The sequence below is a fragment of the Nelusetta ayraudi genome, unplaced genomic scaffold (assembly GCF_046127955.1).
Source record: "Nelusetta ayraudi isolate G7.1 ecotype Tasmania unplaced genomic scaffold, CSIRO-AGI_Nayr_v1 ptg000013l, whole genome shotgun sequence".
NCBI lineage: Eukaryota > Metazoa > Chordata > Actinopteri > Tetraodontiformes > Monacanthidae > Nelusetta > Nelusetta ayraudi.
In genome coordinates, this window is record NW_027466063.1 from 109,693 (window position 1) to 130,000 (window position 20,308).

Here is a 20,308-nt window from a genome sequence, read left to right on the forward strand (position 1 = left end):
CGAGGGTGTCCGCCATCGGGAAGGGGAGTTGGGGGAGGAGAGGGTGGCGATGGGGGGTCGCGGGGGGTTCCGGTGCGGGGTGGAGGGTCGTTTGGGGGGGGCGCAAGTGCCACAAAAATCAGGGAGCGGCTGCTCGACCCTCGCGGCGCATCACGGCAGCAGTCAAGTGAATGTGAAAACAAGGGAAAGCTTTGCGGAATATTGATTTAATGCCGCAGCCCCGGCCGGGGGAAGATGCGCGGCTCCAGATTATGTGCGCTCTATTTCCCACCCATACAGAACCTTGAGTCCCTTTCGCCTCCGCACTCTGGAGGACTGTGGAGTGGGGGGCGGGGGGGTGAGAGGATGTGAGGATGTTCTTTCCTTCACGCACTTGCCCCGGCGGTCCAACTGTTTGGATAAAATGAGGTGAAAATGCTAAAAAACAAGAACACGTTGAAATAATAATGAAAGAAAATACTTGATTTGAAAGACTTTTATCTTCGGCCAACCCAATCGTTTCCTAGGCTTCTGGATAACAAGGAGATTCCCATTGTTTTGGCACTGCCATTTTCCTTCTGTGTTACAGTATATATCATGTCGAAGCCATGCGAGTCGTTTGGGTCGGCGTGCGACCTCACATTGTTATCAAGTCGTTTAAATTATACACACAAATTCAATAATGTTGATTTTTTTTTTCCCCCCCACCCTTTTCAAACAGCCAAGCCTGCATAAAAAATTGATTCTGCGGCGTAAGAAGGCGTCCGACGGACTTCAGCAGATTCTGATTATCACTCGGTCGCAGTGCGAACGTGCGCGCCTGCCCCCCCTTTGCATCTCTTTGTCTCGCTTTGCGTCACTTTTTGTGCCTTGTGTGCGTCAGAGCCCCTCGTTCGAACGGAGTCGACTGCGGCTGAGAAGTTCACTGACCGCACAATTTTCAACAATTCCCCTTTTTTCTAAAAAAAAAAAAAAAAAAAAAAAAAAAAAAGAAGGAAAAAAGAAAAAAGAAAAAAGGAAAAACTCGTTGCGCCTTTTTCTCTCCTCGCGTAACTCCGCGTCCATGACAAAGAACAGAAGATCTTCGGAACAATTTGTTACGAACCCCCCTCCCCCTTCACCCTCTCTCTCTCTCCCCCCCGCCCCCCTCCCCGATGAAAAATTATGAACAACAGCGCGCGGCGCCGCAACTCGACATTCTTGCGCACGGCCGAAAAGTGAGGAGGCGCCTCCGCCCGCGCGGCCCCGTCCCTCCGCGGCCAATGGCGAGCGGCGCTGTCTTATCACACCGCTCCGTCGCCTGGCCAATGGCGTAGCCCCTCCCGCGGTCACGTGACGCCTTTCTGTGCGCTCCCCGTCTCCTACTCAGCAGCTCGAGCCCGGCGAGTGCGGGCATCACTGACGAGCCGAACGCCGGCGCAAGCGGACGTCCGCTAACCCTCCTCCTCCTCCTCGGCGGACCCGCTCGCCGGGCGGGTTTTTATCCTCTTCGGCGCAACTTTACCGCTTTTTCTTCTTCGCCCTCGCCGCCGACGCCGTGACGCTGAGCGACCCACTGGACGAAGCAGACTTTTGGGGGGGCTTCCCTCCCTCCCTGCCTCCCTCGTCAAGCCACCGGAGAGGCGCAGGGGCGAGACAATAACGCCCAGAAGTTGTACAGACGAGCCGTAAGTACGCAGCGCTGTGCGGTTTTTTCCCCCCTCCCTATTTTATAACTTGGTATTTATTTCTGATTTTTCCAAATGTGCACTTAAACCTCGCTAATTCTATTTTTTAAAACTACCCTTTGCTTAAAAAATGAAAAGCGCATGACCGAGTGAATCGCCGTATGGTCAGCCGTATATATATATATATATATATATATATATATATATATATATATATATATATATATATATATATATATATATATCTCGACGGAATAGTAAAAAAAAAAAAAAAAGTGTATATATATATATATATACACATATATAATAATGCATTTGTTATAACCTTTTTACCTATATTTTCCCAAGTTCCCCTTTTTTTAAAAATCATGCACACTGCCTTCCTGTGCGCGCTTCCGTGGATTTCTCTCTCTCTCTCTCTCTCTCTCTCTCTCTCTCTTCATGCATGAGCCGGCTGTCTGCGTGCAGCGCCATAACATGAAATATAGATAAAAGCGCAGGGGTAAACCTGCTGACCCCGGTCAGCCAGCCTGTGCAGCCAGCCTGTGTCAACTAGGACAATTAGCGGGGCTGGAGGGGCCGCGCAGGAGACAGGACACACACACACACACACACACACACACACACACACACACAGAGGATATGTAGTTGTTGGTTGAAGCGCAGGAAAAAGCAAAAAGGCTGCACTTCACTTCAAGGGTGGATCTCCTACTGTCCTCCAAGAGCCATTTCCAATTGGACGATAGCACAGAATGAGTGGGGGAATATAAATAAACAGCTCAAGTTCAGAGGTGTCAGACCGACACTCTGTGAGGTCGCGCAACCCATTTATTGACTGGGGAATTAGGAGGTCAGTGCGGACTGTTTTTTTTGGCCCCTTCTCCCTCATTGGAGGTGTTGGAGGCGCTGCCATTTTAGAAATAAATGTATTTTCATTCGGGCCGTCCCGATGAAAGGTGTTCGCCCTCTGATCTTGTGTGATTGGCGCACATTGAGAGTGAAAAGGAGTTGTTAGGGAGCCAGATCGAGGTTGTGTTGGTGGTGGTGGGGGGGTGGGGGTGGTGCGGGGGGGGTTTGTGGAGCCATTTGATGTTTTTTTTTTTGTTTTCTTTTTTTTTGAGAGAGAGAGAGAGACTTCAGATGGCTTTAATTAGGACCTATAAAAAAATTTGACTCTGCACTGTGGAGGAGCGAGAGAAAGCGCGGAATAAAAGAAAAGCAGCAAGAAGTGAAAAGGAAAGAAGGAAAGAAAGCAGCCAGCGATATAGAGAGCGGCTCCAGCCGAGGCTTGTCTTATCAAAATTTTATAACCGTCTTCATCTTTTTTTTCTTCTTCTCTCTCTCTCTTCTTGTTGCTCCCGCCCTCCCTTCCTTGATGCTGCTGGTATGTAGGCAGGCAGCCCCTCTCTCTCTCCCTCTCTCTCTCTTTGTCTGGCTCCCGTGTTATCTACATTTAACCCCCCTCCTTCTCTCGCTCCCCCCACCTCCTTCCCACCACCACCCGCTTCCAGTCTTCTCACCACCGTCGGCCCTTAACTGCCGCCCGGCCCAGACACCTGAACATTATGATCAAGTGAACTTCCAGTCTGTCTGGATCGCAACCACTCGTTTAAAGGCTTGCCTTTTCTTCTTCCCCTCTTTTTTGTCCTCAATGACCCCCTTTTTACATCCGCCATCAATTCACCCCCCCCCCCCCCCCACCACCACCCTCCTTTTACCCCGCCCCGATGTTGTTTAGAAGTTTGTTGTGTGTGTGTGTGTGTGTGTGTGTGTGTGTGTGTGTGTGTGTGTGTGTGTGTGTGTGGCACAGTGTGGCTGTTTCATTGCCACCCTCACAATTGGTGCCGCCGTGCAGCCTATATGGATCTTGGATTTGAGTGTGGGTGACTCACACAGCTGCGATACACACACACACACACACACACACACACACACACACACACACACACACACACACACACACACAGACTCATGAAGAAACATCAAAGACTTGAGCTGTGTGTGTGTGTGTGTGTGTGTGTGTGTGTACGTCTCAAGTGTGTATGTGTGTGTGTGTGTGTGTGTGAGAGAGAGAGAGAGAGCTTATGCCGTGCTGGCGTGTGTCTGCAAGTATATAGGAATGGTGCGGTGCCTCAAGTTATTTTTTTCCTTCCTATTTCGTTCCAGTCGCTGGAGGTTTTAAGTGCCGCACTACATGCTTCTTTTTAAGATTGACTAATTGCACTGTATAACCGCTCACTAACACCGCACACCCTCACCCACCGAAACACCCACAAGAGGCTCTGAAGATTACGGATTCCCTAGTTCTAACTTTTGAAGCCCCGCTATTGAAAGGATGTTGGAATAGACAAATGAATCAATTATTAACTGACAGCTAAAAACAACAACAACCACAACGTATAATTACTCCATCAAGAATCCTTTTGAACCGTACCTGAGGTTTTAGGACAAGGACCTCTGATGCCATTTGTCGCAGCTGGATTGAGTGGCGAATGGCGCCTCTGAAGTTGCGTAAAGGGAAAATGTGAAAGAAAAAACTACTAAAAACAGTAGGGGTCAATCAAAATACAGTATGTACTCAGAGCGCATGTCTCTGTAGCAGACATATTCAACTTCAAGAGCTGGAGGTTTTTACTCGTCTTTGTTTTCTCGATGTGAGTTGGTTGGGGATTACATCATCTGGCTGTTGCTGGGTTAGCTGGATGCCAATAAGCTAGTTCGCTTTGTGGAAAATGGCCGGTCGGGAATGGAGTCTTTGTTCCATCTCTGCATAGCGACAAATCGGAACGGGACGAGCTGGTGTTTTTCCAACCCCCCCCCAACCCCCCACCCGCCCCCAACGTTCTATCGCTCGTCATGAGTTGTTTTTCACGGCAATGTCCATTTCCAGTCATCATGTTTGTGAAGAGATTATCCCTTAAACAGAATGGGGTCTGCTTGCCAAGCATGTAATCTTCTCAGATATGATGTTTTGAAGACCAAAGTGTTGGTTTTCAAAAAAAACAAAATGCAGAACTTCAACCAAAGTCCTGCCACTTGTTTGTCTTCTTGAAGCAAACTATGCATCTTGAGATCAAGGAGGTTGACGATGCCTCTTGCACCGCCAGGACTCTTTGAAAGGGGAAGTAATAAAAAGTCAATGGTTGCAACAAGCTGTTCAGGCCTACACTTTGAGGTTTTCTACCTGGAGATGAATAGGAGGCCCCTCCCTTACGAAGAGAAGATAAATTTTTATTGACGCTTGAGATGAGGGGGCGTGAGCCATACTTTGTGAGAAACAGAGAAACAGGACAGTTGCAGTTCTGATGCTTTCACAAAGGCAAACTCTCAGAATTGCTAAATCTGTGTAGGTTTTGGAGTACAAACAATATAAACCTATTAAGGTTTAAGTAGGTCAAAGGGCTCTTATGTAAACATTAACAAATTGTCCTGTTAAATCCTGCTGGAAGGAAAGTACTGTCTTCACAGCGTGATAATACAACATCCATGAAAATGACATTGGGCAATCACAAAGCCGCAGATTAGGATTTCCACTAACCAGATTTATGCGTGAAGGAGTGAAGTCATGGTCAGGAATGTAAATTGTGGAGTCATTCAATTACCGCTGTGCCCTTTCCTGGGAAAAAGTCCCCAGCCGTGAAGAGGTTAATTGTTTTTTGAACCTCCATCCAAGGGGAGAAAATGGACAAACGGGAGGGGGATAATTGAGCTGCCGATAGTCAAGTGGATTATGGATTACGGCGTCTCTCCAAAGGAGCAAAGAAAAGAGGTAAACGAGAGATGAAGGAGAGACAAAAAAGGAAATAGAAGGAACGATTGAAAGGCACATGTTGTGCGATGTTGGGCTCATCTGGCCCTCTCGGTCAGAGGCACAGCTTCAGTTCTGTTTTAGCCTGGGAGGTGACCCTTGACCCTTTGCATGCGCTTCCCTGCTCCAGGTGCAAGCTCTCACTGCTAGGCTGCTCTCACACTGGCACGCAGCGCAAGCTCATTTTTTCACATACTCTGTGAGCACTAGGGGGGAAACGCAGTATGAAAACACAGCTTCTTTTCACACTTACACCCCCCCCCTCCTCCTCCCCTTCCTTCGTGCAAATTCTATTGTCTGGGGTCAAACATTCAAACTTGCCTGTTGGTGGGGGGGGGGCAGCGATATGCTCGAATTAGCTCTTTCTCCTTTCAATTTTTCCCCCTTTAAAAGATTTTCTTGCCAAGAAACGGAACGGCTGTCTTTAAAGCTGTGGGGAGGGGAGAAAAAAAAAATGATCTGACGGGGTTCAATAATCACAGGGTTGTTAATCAGAGGGATGTCATGTATAATTACTATCGTGTTTAATAACACCACAGTCAAACACCTCGAGCCATTAGCGAAAGTTTCCCGACGCTATTATTGGCCGTTAATAAAATTCAAGAAAATCTGGATCGACAGAGCCCTCTGCACGGCCCGCTGGTTAGAGTACTGTAAGGTTAATGAACCAATTTACATACTTTCTGCTGCCATCTGGGTGAAACGGTGAAAGCAGCTGCTTCGTACCCCGCGCTCGGCTTAGCAGCGAGCGAGTGAGCGCTTGTCGGTGCTGCAGAGGTTGACGAACACAAAATGGACTCAAGATGGACGCGGTTTGAAAGGTTGCGCAAAAGTAATGGGAGCGGTGGGAAACATCGAGCAAGCTTCTTTTGTTGCATCCTTCGCTTAATCCACAGGAATAATCAGTGCTTTTCTTATCAACGCCGGCAAACACACTCACCGCCCAATTCAGATCGACACTCCAAATGGATGGTTTTAGGATATAAAGGGCTTTCCGCAGTATGTGGATTACGTTTTATAGAAAAAGAGGATTGGAGTGTCGCGATCCACAGAAATTTCATGAGGGCGATCCACAGGAAGCTATCACAGTTGATGCTGTGGAGACCAGGGCGTGTGCCCGTCCACCTCTTGGTCACCCTCATCCGGGTGATCACCTTACAAATGGTGCATTCTCTAAGCTCCTTTCGAGCAGCGGAAGACAGTGACAACTGCCACGGATCAATGGAATTGTGTCAAAGGCGGGGGGATACTCTAAAAAAAAAAAAAAACAACAAAACAAAATCAAAGGCTCTAGCTGGCAGGGCCATCATCTTAGTCCGTCTGTTGGAATCAGATAAGGGAGTGGGGGGTGGAGGGAGGCATTGCAGGAGGGGCTGTTTGGCCCCGGGGCTGCTCGATTTACCGGATATTCCTCCCACTGGCACTGTATAGACTGATTTAATCTGAGAACGGGGTAAACCAAACATTTCTGCTCCCGCCGTGATACCGTGGCCTATGGAAGAACGGTTGAAGGGTAAAACGCAGGCAGGGGTTGGGGAGGGGGGGTGATCTTTAATCCCAACAGCATGTTCAGAGGAGAGAATAAGCAACGATTTGCCACCTCCGTTGTCCTCAGAGGATGACAGCTCTCACCTCACGCTTCGCTTACGTGAGTTAAAGGAAATAAACTCAGTTCAGGTTTGGTTAGTCCATGTGTCAGAGCTGTTGCAAGCGCTCGTCTCAGATTAGCTCTTTGTGCCGTGAAGGGGGAGGAGTGGGGGGGGGGGGGGGGTCGCGGAGGCGGGAACAATGCTGCTACACTCACAGTTGAAAGAAATCATTTGCGCAGTTTTATGAAAGCTGCATTTGTCCGGTTGGATGGTTCTATCAAAGACTAACAGCCACCGTGGAATGTGATTTAAATGACTGGTGAGCTACAAAGCTGGCGGGATGTCGGGTGAGAGTCATTTCTCAGCTGAACGCTCTCCAGGTAAATGCAGATAGTACTCTCTTGACTTTTCTTTTTTCGTTATTTCTCTTCTTAAAAAAGACTAATTTCTGCAGATGGCTCTGAGCCGTCATAGCTGCTTCCAGGGTTTAGGGGGCTAAGCTCGCAAACATTCACTCGGCAAAGATGAATTCACACTTTGTACATTCATGCCCCGAAAAGGAAAATAGAGTCAGCAAGTGGTATCAGCTACTTTGTTTCCTCTTCTGAGAGATGCCATTTGAACACTGAAAATTGTAGTGGTAAACTTTAAGAGGATGAGTGTTCAAGTGCATGGGAGGCCTCATCAGAAAGGCGATGATAATTTCTCACCTTGAAACTTGCTGCTTCTGCACACTGGAATTGAAATATTCACTTCCAACCATGCCCTCCTCAGTCTCAGAACCTCTGCGAGTATTTTCTGGTGATGCAGTAGAACTTCCCAAGGATGAAACCCCACACATTCTGGGTTTTATCGGCAATGTGGGACCATTGGGCATAATGAAGTTCTGTTTCTCAGCGTGAGTTTTGGAGGCTCATGATTACAAATGCTCCACTCATTGTCTCCCCCCATCATCTCCTGCCTAATTGAAGACAACATAACGAGACAATGGGGTCTCGCTCATCATTCTGCATCAATGGCGCGCACTATGGAACGTGCCAGTCTGTTAAAAGTGGGCTGGTCATGGTGGGAGGTGGGGATGGTGTTTGTGCGTGTGTGTACTTGAGTGTGCTCGGGCTTGGTTAATTTGCACCAAGAAGATGGACACAATTAAAACAGAGCTCCCTCGAGGGGAGGAGGGTTTTGTGGGTGGGTGTGGAGTGGCTGTTCATTTTGGTTAGCTTCTCCACTTCATGGCCGCCCACTCTCGTAAACGCTCTTGGATGTGTCTGGGTCATGTGTTCTTGGGGGTAATGTGGGGTTTGCAGGCGGCGAGGGGATTGGGGTGGGGGGAAGAGGGGGTCTGCCTCTAGAAGGGGTCGTCACAGATGATTAGGACGGCCAAGTGGGGAGGGTCCCTCAGTGCCTGGCCCCCTTCACCTCCCTAATATGCCCTGAATGCGTCTCCCTCCGCTGTGTATTTGTTGCAGTGTTCAGAGGGAGGTGGGTACTGGGGTGTAGGTCGGGGGGACGGGGTGGGTGGGGATTATGTCTGGCCCTGGTTTAGGAGTGTTTGTCATCTGCCCCCTCGAGGGCTGTGCTGGCTCTTTTGTCTTCGCGTCAGGCGTCGCTACATTTTCACAACACAATATGTCTGTGCAATCAGGGCATCTTGGGTTACGAACTGACACAGGATTTTCTTGTCTGGATTTTGGAACTATTTTAAGTGCCTTCATTTTAGAGTTGGCCATTTAGATTCACCCTTCATTTGTATTTTTTTTAACAAATGATCCTAACCCTGAAACATGTAAATAGAAATTGAAACTTTTTTTTTTTTTTTTCATTGTTCCCTGCCATTACCGCTCATGCATTTTAAATGTAACTAAATGACTTTGCAAGTAATGATTTTGTGGTGGGTCTTTTCAGAATATTGTTAAGTTGGAGCACAGTCGGAGCTGTCTGCAAAATGTACGTGTGGTTTTGTTATGAGCCACACACACACACACACACACACACACACACACACACACACACACACACACACACACACACACACACACACACACAGATCCCTGCCATTGTGCACTGACGGTAAGCAGTCATACAGAAAGAAAATCGATTGCCAAAGACGGAGTCAAGCTCATTTCTGGACAGAAGTATCAATAAACCACTGCTCTTTGCAGCTGCAGCTTGCGTCTTTGCTAATCTACAGTTGCTACATTGGAAACTCCAAATCCATCCATTTTTTGTGTTAAACAGCTTCCCTAAAATATTCAGAATCTGAAAACAATTCCTATAATTGTCGTTTATCGCTCATGATGCCTGAAAACCATTACACGAGACCTGTAATAAAGGCGTTGACCCAGCGTGTGAGGTTATTACTGGATTTATATACAGTACCGTCACAGTCTGGTGCCTTTCTGCTACTTTAATGGTCACAGAGATGCGTCTGTGGTTTCACACAGTGCATTTCTGTATGAATTCAGGAAGAAAGATTCATTCATTCCAACACAAAAGTAAACAGAGAGCACACTGAGCTCCGGCCAAGCGTTCCAAGTTACATTGACAAAAAACAAAACGGCCTCGCTGTGTGCTGAAGAGCCAAATCTCTCAGTGACCGATAACTGTTCTCGGGGGTTTGGGGCGCTGTGGGAGGAATGGCTTCTGTGGCTTTCCATTCAAGATCCTCAGCCATTTGGAGCGTCAGGAAATAACACACATTCCCCTTCCCAGTAACAAAATAAACCCAAATCCATCTTCCTGCTCCCTCTGCCCAGTGGTGTCGACAACAAACCATTTTAATTACTCCGGTCACGGTCAAGGAGGAACAGAATACACTAGAACACTGAAAGGGGTTGTTGAAATTAACTTGATCATGAACTAATAGTTATACAAAGGATTAGTCTATTTTTTCTTCAATAAATAGAAAAACACATTACACCCCCACAGATTCAAACTCAACCAGCTCTCTGTTTGTTAAAATGCAATTACAGGAAAAAAAAAAAAGAAATGTCAGGAAGCGGTTTGCTAAACACTCAGCCACTCCTCGCGTTCCCAAAGTTGAACGTACCTCATAAGCATTTCCGCCTCATTTAACTGTGCCCGAAGGTATATTAAAACCATTTTCATAAATATTCTTTAATAAGCCGGTTATGTTTATAGCTGGGGTGCAGATAGCCGGCCATGAATGTGTGTATGCGCGCGTTGAAGCTGAAGGGTAATTACATTTTCTGACCACTCCAGCTTTCCTTGAGTGTTAAACTCTCATTTGGTGGGCAGGAATGTTTGCATGGCTTCGTAAAAGACGTGGAACAGCGGGAGTATGAAAGCAGTCTGATTGCAGCCAACATGAAACCCTTCCAAAATTAGTCGCACCACTTCTGACAGTCCTACAAACAGGGGGAGGTCTGATAAAAAGATTTAAAAAATATTTTGCCTGAACTCAAAACTTCAGACTTTTTATTTTCTGTGATGTCTGTCATGTTTAGTTCTTTTTTCTTTTTCCTTTCCGTAGAGGTGTGGGAGGCAAAGGTTAGCGCACGGGCAAGTAAATCAGTCTATGCAAATCAGCCATCAGAGTCTGTCACTACAAGAAAGCAAATCTGCTGCATAAAATCATCTGTGAGCGGTGGTGAGGAGCCCTCCAAGGTTTGCATCATATCTGCCACAGTGTCCCTGAGGGCATAGCCTCTTCACACGCAAAGATACACACACACACACACACACACACACACACACACACACACACACACACACACAAGCTCGCGAGCTAGCGCTTCTTCCTAACAGCGCGGCAGGAGTCTGTCTTCATGTGTCCTATTGATTGATGAAGCAGACGCAGCAGGGAGTCCGAGAGAGGCAGGTCTAGATCAAGGCTGAGAGCACAATTACTCACACTCACACACACACACACACACACACACACACACACACTCCTCAACTGTCTCTCTGTCACGTTCGGGCCCGTGTCTGTCACGGCGAGCGCTGGAGACGCAGGGAGCAGTGACACACACACATACTGAGAGACATGACACATACGCGCACACACACACACACACACACACACTCGTCATAGCTCATAAATGCGCTGAGTGACACTCACACACGCGCTTGAAATAAATTAGCACGGAGTGGCAGCGCGGGTTGCCTGAGCCGAACAGACGTTTTACAAACTTAATGTCTGTAGATTAGTCGGAGTTAATGATCCGTCGGCTACTGCCGCCGCACTCGCACGTGTTCCCTTCATGTCTTCGGATCGGGTGTGCAGAGGAAGCTCGCCGGGGTGCGCGCACAGCCGTCTCCCTTCAGTCTTTCAAAAATGAGCCGCGGGGGCCACGGGGCTTCATCACAAGAGCCGTAGTTATGCTACTAAGGGGAGAGCAGGGGGGTGTTTGCAGCGCTAGCTCGCGGGGCCGAAAAACGAAAACAGCTAAAATTAAAAGTCTTGAGTAACCTCGGCGGTCAGGTCTGGTATTTTTCTCCGCACAAACGAGAAAAAAAAGAAATTACAAGTTGTGTACTCCAGTGCTATTTTCCGCAAAGAAGACCCACCTCCACCCTCACCACCCCAGCGGAATGCCCTGTACGCCGTTTCCGAGCCGTGTAAATCTGAGAGCCGAAGAAACGCGGCGCTTGTTCTTTCAAAGCAAATTGAGCGCCACCCCCCCCACCACCACCACCACCACCACCACCACCACCTCTACTGCCACCTCTACACCCCCCCACCAACCCCCCGGCCAGAATCGTCTTTGCCTTGGAGTTTAAAATTAGCCACCGAGCGCAAAACCAGAAATAGGCGTCTCGCTAAAAGACTCTCTTTTAACTTCAGGTCAACTGCAGTCAGCGGGTTCAGCGAGGGTGTAGCCTCGCGATCGGCGCCGCCTCCCCACATCCCACCACCACCTCCCCACCCTCCCCTCCCTGCAAACACACTGTGTGAGAGGGCCCTCTCATGTAATGCTGAATGGACAGAAAAGTACAGAAGTGAAAGAGAGGAAGAGGGGGCGGGTCGGTCGAAGAACGAGCGCGAGACGCACACACATCCCTCCACCCACCCCACCCCGAAACGAACCTCAGCGCACCCCACCTCCTACATATTTTTCCCTCCCTCCTTCCCTCAGCCCCTCGTCCCCTCCCTTCGTCTCCTCCGGCGTTCCTGTCGAGGCATGCTGCTGTCCCCGCCAACCGGCATCATCCAGGGCAGGGCAGGGAGGTGGGGGTGGGGGGTGGGGGTGGGAGCGGAGGGGAGGGGAACGGAGGGAAGAGTTGGGGGCAAACAAAGGAGCACTGTTGCCGCCTCGCAGGGGTATTTGGGGAGGGTCGGCTGGATGTGAGGCGTGGGTGGATGGAGGGGGTACAGGCGGAGCGAGTGTGACCGAGGAGGAGGTTTATCGGCGAGAATGGAGATTAAAATGAATATGGGGGAGGGGGGGGGGGTGTCTGTTCTGTTCAGAGTAATAAAGAAGACAAGCAGGGCCACAGTTTCTTTCTTTCTGTTTTTTAATACGCGCAGCAGTTTTTCGGCGAGGTCTGATGGAGGGACCAGGGGTGGGGTTGGTGAGGGGGCTTATTGTTTTCGCGGCCATTGTACGATGTTTGCACAGGCCCGCGCATTTTCTTTTTTCTTTTTTCTTTATCGGCGCAGCTGTACACCACAATTGAGGTCGGTCCCGGCGAGCGAGGGTCTGCGTTGTTCACGACGCCTCTGCTGTTGAGAAGGTTAATATTCCTTTTTGCTGTCAACCCAAGTAGCCCAAGTGGTAACGGGGTCGACGGGTCGGGTAACACACTTTCAAGGATTCAAGGGACTTTATTGTCATACCAGCTCACCGTTAAAGCAGTTGTGGTACAAAATTTGGGTCCAGTTTGGAAGCCATAAAGAAGAATAAAAATCAAAAAAAAAATGAAATTGAACTTCTAAAAGTAAAATATCAACAAGAGCAAAGATATAAACCGTTAAGTATAGGGCTGTAATTAGCTCTGCTAGATACTAAGAACTAAATTCCCAAGTGATAAGGAGGTAGTCCGCAATATCGCACTGATAGTAACTGAAACATTTCGAGGCAGTTGTTGAGTCAGGCTCAACATTTTTGCTCGTTGATGTTTCGCAGACAAGTACCTCCGGTTCAACTCTGCTTATGAAACAGAGGACATCCTGACTCAACTCGCCTTTCATCCTGTGAATGAATCTCCGACTCTCTGAGTAAACAAGTCTCCTCAATGGTCGGCTCTTTCACTCTCGAAGGCCTCCAAATTTGTGAATGGGAGCATTCCACCTTGACACGCCAACCTTCAGCCCCGGATTTCACTCAGGAGTCGATTTGTGACCGTTCTGTTTCCCTTTTTTCTTTTTTCCTTTCTTGTCTTCTTCTTTCTTTCTCCGCTCCCAGGTCTCCAGAGCTGGCACGCGAACCCTGGCAGAAGAGGAGCGCCGGCGGCTTTCCGCCTCGCCCGCCGCCGCAGACGGGAAGCGAGCGGAGGCGTCTGATGAAGCGGAGGTGAGAGCGCTCGGCTTCGCCTCAGGGGGGCGCTGTTCGCCTCGTGTGCCTGCTTGTCCTTTGTTGCCCTTCCACCCCTTCGCCTGAGTCAGCCTTGGGTCTGGAGTGAATTTGGTGTTTGCATGCTTGTGTGTTGTCTTCTGTTTGTGCGTGTGAGTGAGTCTGTGTGCATGTGTGCGCGTGCGTGTGTGGGTGTGTGTGTGTGTGTGTGTGTGTGTGTGTGTGTGTGTCATGGCCTGGAGCCACAGCCGCCGCCAGGTGAACAACAACAGTCTCAAATGACTCACCTGCTGCACGCTACACTTGTGTAGTTGTTGTTTTCCATCTATGTGTCTCTCCTGACCAAGAGGCACTGGTGTCTCTGTCTATTTATACTTGTCCATTTATGTCAGCGTTTCTCAACTGGTGGGTCGCGACCCAAAAGTGGGCAGCCAATCTGTTTCAATTAGGTTGCGGCTTTGTGAGCAGTATCTTTTTTTTAAAAGGATACTGCCCACTTTTTGGCAGGACACACAATTCAATTCAAATCATTTCAATAACTTATTTACTAGACATGGTAGAAAGTGGGCTAGTGTGCTTATTATTGTGGAATAAATGTGGGTCCTGAGACTCCACCAGCTGAGAACTTCGGCATTATGTAAAAATTTGAATTCCAAAAGGAAAAAAATAAATTAAACTAACGGCGCAGAATGTCTGTAACGAACTGCAGCACGTTGAAGGAACAGCCTTTGGATTCCTCTCTGATCACATTAAACACATTCCCACTTCTTCATTATTTTATCTCGTTCTTTGTCGCCGCCCAACCAGCTCCGGCTGAGGGTCACGACTCTGGCAATCCTTCGTACCGTTCGCGGTTTCATATTATTCCCTTCTGCAAGCCGTTCAAAACCCTCGCAGTCAAGCATGCGAGGTCCGCCGAGCGAGTCCCAAATAAAACATCACCTTGAACGGCGGAGACACAACACCGCAGTGATGTCGGGGACAGAAACTTTCTCTTTTTTTTTTACTTTTCTATTTTTTCTTAAATGGAAACTGTGTTTGAGCAGTTCCCAAACAGCAGCCTTTGCGTTTTCCACGTGTGACTGAAGGCGACGGCGGCGGCGGCGGCGGTGAGAAGAAAAACGTTGTTTTTCCAGCGTCCCGCCGCCGCCCGGCCCCTCCTGATGAAACCCCGGCTTTAACCTCAGCCTTCCACCCGGTGGTTATAATGGCGGTGGCGTGATTCTTTTGTTTGCCGTGATGGATCCAGTCCGCAGAAGATCCAGAGCACCTCGGGCAGATTACTATCATTCCTCCGGTCCCTCCTGATCCTTCCGCAATTACAGCTCCACCGACGCCGTGTAATTACCGCCGCTATTACGCAGTCGCAGCCCTGCCGTGGCCTTGAGGTGGGAATCTGCTTTGTTTATCTTGCTGGGTTTTTTTGTCCCCCTCCTTTTTGTCCTCATAGTCACAAAGGTTAAAATGGTCAACGTGACACAATCACCGACCACCCCCCCCCCCTGATGTTGCTCAACATGGTAGTTTGCTTTCCAGCTTCTCCTCTGCTAAAAAAAAAAAAATGAACCGAGTCTCACAGCGACTGCAGGAAAGAAAAAAGAAGAAAATATTCAGCTTTTTCTTGTCTTCAGAGCATTTTCTATCACCCTCATCCAGTCAAATTGACTTTTCCCTCTGAGCTCCTTCTGTCTGACTGTCCGTCCCTCCCTCATTTACTCCCAGTCTGCCCGGGCCTTGTAATCTTGTCACATTTTCAGCTCCCTTCACTCCTGTCTCTCCTTCTCTTCTCCACTGGCCACCGTTTTTCTCCCCCCTTTTTTTTTTTTTGCCACTCGCCACCGCTGCCGCTTTTTGCTGCAGATGCACATTCAAACCAACCTTTATCTGTATTTACATCAGTTCCGCCACCGCCGCCCCACATTTTTTTTTTCACAGGCTGGACGTTGATGGAAGATAATTGAACGGTTGTAGAGTCGCGTCTCCAATGAAAAGAAAACGCCGCCCAAGACTTTGTCCTGTGCCAACATGGACTCCATTTACTGTTTAAAATATCATTCAAATATTGGAACCTGCTTTTTTTTTTTTTTTTTTTACGATAAAAGATGCGACTTTCGTCACTCTTTTGACTCCACCAGGGGGCGCTGGTTGGGGTCGGAGGTTGTGCAGCCACCCGTTCCGTTTCTTTCTTTCTTTTAGGAGCTGCTCGAAAGATTCGAGCAATGTCGGGGGGAGGGAGAGAAAAGGAAGAAGGAAGGCGGAAGATGTTGTAAGCAAGTGTTCAGAAACGCCGGCGCTCCCCCCCCAACCCGTTTTCCTCTCAACTGTGTCCGTCCTGCTCCGTGGTGGAAGGAAGGTCTTTGAGGAGCAGCCGAGTCTGTCTAAGCTGCCTTTTAGAGTTGCGGCACAAAAGACACGCCGCGGTTCTCTCTTCTCCTTCTTCTTTTTTATTCCTTCCTGCGCCTGTGCGCTAGCAAAAAAGCAGAGTTGCAAAAACAAAAAAAAAAGGGAAGGCGCATCGTGTCACACGGTTTCATATTTCAGGTCGGGGGGGGGGGGGGGGGGGGGGGGCGCATGTGGGAAAATGACAGGCAAATGAGTCACTCTGTCAAGTCGCATTGACTCGCTCATGGGTCCGAGGGACACGGCGAGTAATTGTCACCGCTACGCTCGCGAAAAATAATTGGCGGGTGACGGACACAGCTTGACAATGGGGTGGCGGTGGGGGTGGGGGTGGGGGTAGGTTGCGAGGGAGGGGGTTACGTGACGCTTGTGCTGCTCAGCAACTGATGGACAAGTGTCAAAAGACTGCTATCTGAGAAAATAGCTGAAAAACCTTTTGCTCCATGTCAGAGGATCAAAGATTGAAAAGTCCAAAAACTTAAAGCAACAATGGATCGGAGACAGATGGGCTTCGGAACTGGAAATAAGGTGATGAGCAGTCAGCAGACATGAGTCAGTTCAGGGCAGGGGGGAACCAAAAAGGAGAGATTGTGGGGAATAAGGAAGTGAGGGGTGAAGGGCCAATAGTGCCACGTCTCTAATGTCTTTATAAAGTCATAAAGCACTGAGCTTCCTGGCCTCTCTCTAATTGCTGTGAGAGATGGTAGAGGAAGCGGGGGGACTCGGTACCTGCCCTCTAAGCCCTTTGCTGCTCAGCCTTTAAGGTTCTCCTCGGGGCTGTTGTGCAAGCAACACGGACACATCGTGGAACAAGACCAGGGTGGCGTCTCGGTATCAGCCGCCGCAAATGGAGCCTGCTGGCGCTGGGAGGGGGAAACGCCGGCCAGCACTAGTTTGAAAAAGGACGCCAATGCAAATCATCACATGCATATGAAGGGAAGATAATCCTTCTGTAGGAGATCACACACGACCACGACGCTTTTTCAGTGCAGATCGAGCGAGTGTCTTTTCACTACGCCCACACACACACACGCACGCACGCACACTACAGTGTAGCGTTTGTACGGCCCACGCAAATGCAACAGTGCTCACCGGGAACAAGAGCAAAGGGAAAAGAAAACAAGTTGTGCAGGCACTGCGAAACTAACACAGCGAGAAAACCTGCGCAAAACCAGCGGTCTCGGCTAACGCACCGACTAGCCAAACACATTACCAACTGAAAGTAAACAGTCTGCAGATTACTAACCTCCGCTGCAAGAGCAGTGCGTGAAGGAGTGGCAACGTGCCACATGTTACAAAATGCAGCAGTCTTACATATATACACACACACACACACATATGTGTGTGTGTGTGTGTGTGTGTGTGTGTGTGTGTGTGTGTGCAGCAGTAAGCTGACATTTCAAATAGCTAGGCGTGATGATGAAGTATAAATCCCACACAGATTATCTACACCAACCTCACACACTGTAGCCCTGTCTGTCATTCTCCCCCGCTAAACCCCACACGCTTGATGTTTGTTTGTATTTTTCCTCTCCCCCTGCCACCAAGTCACTGCTATACTTCCGACCCATTCACAACAAATGCTAATTTCTGCCATTGTGAAGCGTTCGTATTTATTTATTTTCTGCCCAGTTTTGACTCCGCCGTTAATTTCTATCTTTTGTCACCGACTTATTGCCGTGCCTCGCCAGCCCGAACTTTTGCTCAAAGCGACGTCGGGAGTGGGGGTGGGGGGGTAGAGGGGGTGGGTTATTGTGTCTCCACTTGCAGCGCTACAGGAGCCGCACACTGTTTTGTGGCCGGGGCTTTATCAGCGGGAGAGCCGGTGAAAAGGGGAGTCAAAGGCACCAGCCCCCCCACCCCCCACCCCACCCCTCTAGTTCCCCCTTTCTAAGCTTTCCATAATGCGTCCCGCCAGGAGACAAAGGGCCGCATTCACTGCTGGGTGTCGATAAGGCCTATCATTAGTCTGCCATTGGAGGTATTACCGGCGCGCACAGCAGAAACACCCATCGCGTGTGCACATACACACCGAGTGCAGCTCGGTGCGGCTCGGTGTAGTTGAGCACTTCAATTCTGCGGCCCGTTCTGGTTTTTCCGTGCGCGTGCCAGAGGAGTCGGGCTCGATCTGAATCGAATAAAGGCGAAAGACGGACGGACCGATGAATCCCCCCCGCTGTTTTCCTATCACACAAGATCTCACTTAGCCCGAGTGAGTGAAGAGGGGGCGGAGCTACCACTACAACAAAGAAGAGCCATGCCAACAAAATGGGTTTAATACGAGCTCCTAATATGAATTGCAAAATCGAGTTTTATTTTTTCCAACGACAAAAACAAAATGTACCTGACCGACTGAACAGTTTTGGAAGCTTCCTGACAGCGAGACTGTTGGCAGGGCGGCTTTCGAAAAGGCCCACGGAGGCTGTCGCCCACTGCTGTCATCATTTACGCCGATGATAGCGGCGTCTCAAACCTAATGCGCTATCGACTCGGCGATGATGAGCGTTTTCTTAACTAGACAGGAGTAAAATTAGGTGCTAGGCGTTACCATTAACGTTTTTTTTCTACCTCCTCTTCCCCCAGTCTGCTCGTGTTTTGTGAGTACACCCCCGGGGGGGGGGAGGATGACGGCGTGGCTGTCTAGGTCCTAAGTAGATGATGAACCGTGTCTCGTATTCCCATTCCCTCTCATTAGCTCTGCCCCCCTGAGAATATATGAGGTTACTTACCTTCCCCTGCTCTGAGTTCCCGGGCCAGACGGCGAGCGTCGGCCGAGGGTCATTAGACTCGCCGCTTGGAACAAATGGCCTTCAATAGCATCGCAGATAAAATACAACAAGCAGCAGATTAACCCCTTGATCCTCGGAGGATAGCGCGCTGGAGGGAGGAAGGGAGGAAGGGAGAAGTGACAGGCAACGAACGGCGCTCACACAGTGTCATATTTTTAGCTTCCTGAAAAGTAACGAATTCGCCAATTCCCAAATTGTGTTTTATTTATTTAGCGATATTTTTAAGAATCCTATTTTCTGTTGTTTTTTTTTTTTGTTCGTTTGTTTGTTTTTTTAAAGCCGTGGAATCTCATTGCACTTCAGCTGAACATCACAGTCGTTTGCCAGAAAACAAAAACCGCAGAGAGAGAGAGAGAGAGAGAGAGAGAGAGAGAGAGAGAGAGAGAGAGAGAGAGAGAGAGAGAGAAGTGGGCCGAGGATCAAAGGCCAGGCGAGGATTTGTCTGGCAGATAGCTGCTGGAGTCCTGCCTGTGCAGACTCTCTATCTCTGTGTCTTTATGTGCGCCCCCCTCCTCCTCAGGACTTCTCCACCAACACTACCCCTCCCCTACACACACGCACACGCACACACACACACACACACACACACACACACACACACACACACACGCAAGGGCCTAGCTTGAAAATTATAGATCATGAAAAGGACCGGCGTAGTCACAACAACCTCCTCCCCGCAGCAGACGCCTCTTCATTATGAAGTGCGGGCCTGTACTTGTGCGTGCACGTATTTTCTTGTCCACCCCCCTGCTCCTCCGCCCACCCATCCCCTTCATCTAATTTTTCGGCAGGTCTTGATATTATTGGTATTTGATCTGGCGCGCCTTTTGATGTAGTAAACAATTTGCCACTTGATTTTTTTCCTTCTTCTTTTTTTAACATCCTCTCGATGTTTACCTATCAAAAGAGGCCCCTTGCTGGAGATGAACAGGTCTGCAGGCATTTGCATGTCTGCCAGGAGATAATCCGACGGCAATCAAAATAAAAGCACATAGCCTTGGTGACCCCCGGGTGAAAATACCCCCCCCCACACACACACACACCACCACCACCACCACCCATCGGTGCTGAAAAGATTTCATTCCATCTACGGTCAATGTGTTTAGCAAAAGGGGGGGAGAAAAAAACCCAGAGACGTTCTTTCCGTCGGGCTTTGCTGAGGTTTGCGGCCTGTTAGTGTGTGGGGGCGGCTCAGATGTCTGTTTTAGGCAGGAGGACACGCCCAGAGGATGGATATAATTAAGACTAGTGACTTTTTTTGTGAGAAAGGAGGGTGTTTGGGTAACGGCTCTGGGTGGTCTACTTCTACATGCCTGTACTGGTTTTATTGCAAACAGGCACTACAATGCATGAAAAAAAAAACCCCGACAGACAAAAGGACGGCGATCAGCGTGTGCAGTCCAGTACTAACCCCCTCCATACGCCACCCGTGCCACCGCTCAGCATCAAACTTACAACAACAAGGAAAACAGCAGCGTCATCGGCGTAAAGTCGCATCTGAGCGGCGCTAGCAGATAAACCGGGAGTCGTTCCTCTTGTCGGGACGTTCCGACGGCGTCTGCGAAAAGCGAAACCCTCCGGAGTCATTTAGTCTCCTTCC

At 49.0% G+C, this 20,308-nt stretch overlaps 1 long non-coding RNA gene across 2 annotated transcripts in view; it reads left to right on the forward strand.

The window, feature by feature from the left end:
* Positions 1-1,333: 1,333 nt before the first annotated feature.
* The window catches only part of LOC142885853 (uncharacterized), a 23,322-nt gene continuing 4,347 nt past the window's right edge, over positions 1,334-20,308 (forward strand). The window contains exons 1-3 of one of the 2 annotated variants that reach the window (XR_012926344.1): positions 1,334-1,646; positions 13,412-18,904; positions 18,935-19,057. This is a non-coding gene — a long non-coding RNA (uncharacterized LOC142885853). Of the gene's footprint in view, positions 1,647-13,411; positions 18,905-18,934; positions 19,058-20,308 lie in introns of those variants that run through there. The other variant, XR_012926343.1, reaches the window with a different exon arrangement.